The sequence below is a fragment of the Oncorhynchus gorbuscha genome, linkage group LG18 (genome assembly GCF_021184085.1).
Source record: "Oncorhynchus gorbuscha isolate QuinsamMale2020 ecotype Even-year linkage group LG18, OgorEven_v1.0, whole genome shotgun sequence".
Lineage (NCBI taxonomy): Eukaryota > Metazoa > Chordata > Actinopteri > Salmoniformes > Salmonidae > Oncorhynchus > Oncorhynchus gorbuscha.
Genome location: NC_060190.1, coordinates 59,041,163 through 59,045,706, shown reverse-complemented (window position 1 = coordinate 59,045,706; position 4,544 = coordinate 59,041,163).

The following is a 4,544-nucleotide window of genomic DNA, read 5'->3' as shown; positions in this document are numbered from 1 at the left end:
TACGCTGGACCGGTTCGGGTGCTACATGTAGTGCCTTGATAGACTCTGGGGCTGAGGGTTGTTTCATGGACGAAGCATGGGTTCGGAAACATGACATTCCTTTCAGAGAGTTAGAGAAGCCTACGCCCATGTTCGCCTTAGATGGTAGTCATCTTCCCAGTATCAGATTTGAGACACTACCTTTAACCCTCACAGTATCTGGTAACCACAGTGAGACTATTTCTTTTTTGATTTTCCGTTCACCGTTTACACCTGTTGTTTTGGGTCATCCCTGGCTAGTATGTCATAATCCTTCTATTAATTGGTCTAGTAATTCTATCCTATCCTGGAACGTTTCTTGTCATGTGAAGTGTTTAATGTCTGCCATCCCTCCCGCTTTCTTCTGTCCCTACTTCTCAGGAGGAACCTGGCGATTTGACAGGAGTGCCGGAGGAATATCATGATCTGCGCACGGTCTTCAGTCGGTCCCGAGCCAACTCCCTTCCTCCTCACCGGTCGTATGATTGTAGTATTGATCTCCTTCCGGGGACCACTCCTCCTCGAGGTAGACTATACTCTCTGTCGGCTCCCGAACGTAAGGCTCTCGAGGATTATTTGTCTGTGTCTCTTGACGCCGGTACCATAGTGCCTTCTTCCTCTCCGGCCGGGGCGGGGTTCTTTTTGTTAAGAAGAAGGACGGTACTCTGCGCCCCTGCGTGGATTATCGAGGGCTGAATGACATAACGGTTAAGAATCGTTATCCGCTTCCCTTATGTCATCAGCCTTCGAGATTCTGCAGGGAGCCAGGTGCTTTACTAAGTTGGACCTTCGTAACGCTTACCATCTCGTGCGCATCAGAGAGGGGGACGAGTGGAAAACGGCGTTTAACACTCCGTTAGGGCATTTTGAGTACCGGGTTCTGCCGTTCGGTCTCGCCAATGCGCCAGCTGTTTTTCAGGCATTAGTTAATGATGTTCTGAGAGACATGCTGAACATCTTTGTTTTTGTCTATCTTGACGATATCCTGATTTTTTCTCCGTCACTCGAGATTCATGTTCAGCACGTTCGACGTGTTCTACAGCGCCTTTTAGAGAATTGTCTCTACGTAAAGGCTGAGAAGTGCTCTTTTCATGTCTCCTCCGTTACTTTTCTCGGTTCCGTTATTTCCGCTGAAGGCATTCAGATGGATTCCGCTAAGGTCCAAGCTGTCAGTGATTGGCCCGCTCCAAGGTCACGTGTCGAGTTGCAGCGCTTTTAGGTTTCGCTAATTTCTATCGGCGTTTCATTCGTAATTTCGGTCAAGTTGCTGCCCTCTCACAGCTCTTACTTCTGTCAAGACGTGTTTTAAGTGGTCCGGTTCCGCCCAGGGAGCTTTTGATCTTCTAAAAGAACGTTTTACGTCCGCTCCTATCCTCGTTACTCCTGACGTCACTAGACAATTCATTGTCGAGGTTGACGCTTCAGAGGTAGGCGTGGGAGCCATTCTATCCCAGCGCTTCCAGTCTGACGATAAGGTTCATCCTTGCGCTTATTTTTCTCATCGCCTGTCGCCATCTGAGCGCAACTATGATGTGGGTAACCGTGAACTGCTCGCCATCCGCTTAGCCCTAGGCGAATGGCGACAGTGGTTGGAGGGGGCGACCGTCCTTTTGTCGTTTGGACAGACCATAAGAACCTTGAGTACATCCGTTCTGCCAAACGACTTAATGCCCGTCAAGCTCGTTGGGCGTTGTTTTTCGCTTCGTTTCGAGTTTGTGATTTCTTACCGTCCGGGTAGCAAGAACACCAAGCCTGATGCCTTATCCCGTCTGTTTAGTTCTTCTGTGGCTTCTACTGATCCCGAGGGGATTCTTCCTTATGGGCGTGTTGTCGGGTTAACAGTCTGGGGAATTGAAAGACAGGTTAAGCAAGCACTCACGCACACTGCGTCGCCGCGCGCTTGTCCTAGTAACCTCCTTTTCGTTCCTGTTTCCACTCGTCTGGCTGTTCTTCAGTGGGCTCACTCTGCCAAGTTAGCTGGTCATCCCGGTGTTCGAGGCACTCTTGCGTCTATTCGCCAGCGCTTTTGGTGGCCGACTCAGGAGCGTGACACGCGCCGTTTCGTGGCTGCTTGTTCGGACTGCGCGCAGACTAAGTCGGGTAACTCTCCTCCTGCCGGTCGTCTCAGACCGCTCCCCATTCCTTCTCGACCATGGTCTCACATCGCCTTAGACTTCATTACCGGTCTGCCTTTGTCTGCGGGGAAGACTGTGATTCTGACGGTTGTCGATAGGTTCTCTAAGGCGGCACATTTCATTCCCCTCGCTAAACTTCCTTCCGCTAAGGAGACGGCACAAATCATTATTGAGAATGTATTCAGAATTCATGGCCTCCCGTTAGACGCCGTTTCAGACAGAGGCCCGCAATTCACGTCACAGTTTTGGAGGGAGTTCTGTCGTTTGATTGGTGCGTCCGTCAGTCTCTCTTCCGGGTTTCATCCCCAGTCTAACGGTCAAGCAGAGAGGGCCAATCAGACGATTGGTCGCATACTACGCAGCCTTTCTTTCAGAAACCCTGCGTCTTGGGCAGAACAGCTCCCCTGGGCAGAATACGCTCACAACTCGCTTCCTTCGTCTGCTACCGGGTTATCTCCGTTTCAGAGTAGTCTGGGTTACCAGCCTCCTCTGTTCTCATCCCAGCTTGCCGAGTCCAGCGTTCCTCCGCTCAAGCGTTTGTCCAACGTTGTGAGCGCACCTGGAGGAGGGTGAGGTCTGCACTTTGCCGTTACAGGGCACAGACGGTGAGAGCCGCCAATAAACGCAGGATTAAGAGTCCAAGGTATTGTTGCGGCCAGAGAGTGTGGCTTTCCACTCGCAACCTTCCTCTTACGACAGCTTCTCGTAAGTTGACTCCGCGGTTCATTGGTCCGTTCCGTGTCTCCCAGGTCGTCAATCCTGTCGCTGTGCGACTGCTTCTTCCGCGACATCTTCGTCGCGTCCATCCTGTCTTCCATGTCTCCTGTGTTAAGCCCTTTCTTCGCACCCCCGTTCGTCTTCCCTCCCCCTCCCGTCCTTGTCGAGAGCGCACCTATTTACAAGGTACATAAGATCATGGACATGCGTTCTCGGGGACGGGGTCACCAATACTTAGTGGATTGGGAGGGTTACGGTCCTGAGGAGAGGAGTTGGGTTCCGTCTCGGGACGTGCTGGACCGTTCACTCATCGATGATTTCCTCCGTTGCCGCCAGGATTCCTCCTCGAGTGCGCACTGTAAACTTTTTTTCCTCCCAATTTTTCTGAAGTTTGGTGCGGAGCTCGGTAAAAAAGAAAAAAAAGAGTCTGTTCAAGCCGCCATCTTGGCACCTCCGAGCGGTCAAAGGTAACTGCAAGAGAAGCCGGTATTGAACCTGACATTGGTGTCTGTCGTTATTCCTTTATGTAACATATCATACTGAAACGTGGTATCAGAAGTGGCTCGGAAAACACACGTTTGTTATTTTTGTAGCTAAGTACAGTATAGGCGCAGTTACGTTCCATATGCGAACACATGCCGTTTCCAACTCACAACACTGATCAACTCGTTGTTAGCTGCCTAGCTAGCATCACTACCTACGTCGGTGACTGAAGGAAAATAAATCTCATATTCCATTGCTATGGCAGCGAACATTCCGCCACCAAATCCCATGGTTCTCACAGGGGACTGGAATACTAATTGGGACAACTTCAGCGATGAATTCGAGGACTATGCGCTGGCGACCGGTCTACATGAGAAACCCAACGAGGTACAAGCAGCAACTCTGAGGAGTTTAATGGGCAGCAAATGCAGGCATATCTACCGGCACAATCTCACCCTCACAGCACGTCAACAGTGTGATGCAAAGGCTATATTGGATGCATTGGAGAATTACTTCAAACCCGCCAGAAACGTAATTTATGAGTGGTTCGTTTTCGGAAGCTGTAAACAGGAAGAGGGTGAGTCAGTACACAACTGTGTAACCCGTTTGAGAGAGAAATCCGCCACTTGTGAATACGGGGGATTAAAAGATGAATTGATTCGTGACAAAATAGTGCTGGGAATTGCAAATGAGGATACACGCCGGCGTCTACTGAGAGAGAGAGAGACTTAACATTAGTAACTGCCATTGAAATGTGCCGCACTGCTGAAGTCACTGACATGAGAATGAGAGCAATGGAAATCAAAACCCCACGCTCCGAAGTTGATACCGTTCACGCTGTTGCTAGGCAGACATTCAGACTAAACCAATCGAGGCAGAGCAATTCACCACGAACGGTGAACACAGAGAGCCCCGTAGCATGTAAATACTGTGGGAATACACACACACATGGCAAAGAGCACTGCCCTGCCTACGGAAAACCATGCAGAGCTTGTGGAACTAATAATCATTTTGCAAAAGTGTGTCTCAAAAGCAAAAGAACGGTGAGCGAGGGCAAGATTCACTGTGTTGATGATGTCATTCAATGTTCAGAGCTGAAAAGTGAAAGTGACATTTACATGCATGAATCCATTGGGGCTGTACACTCAAGAGGGAAGAATTGGTTTGTGACACTACGATTACACAACGTGC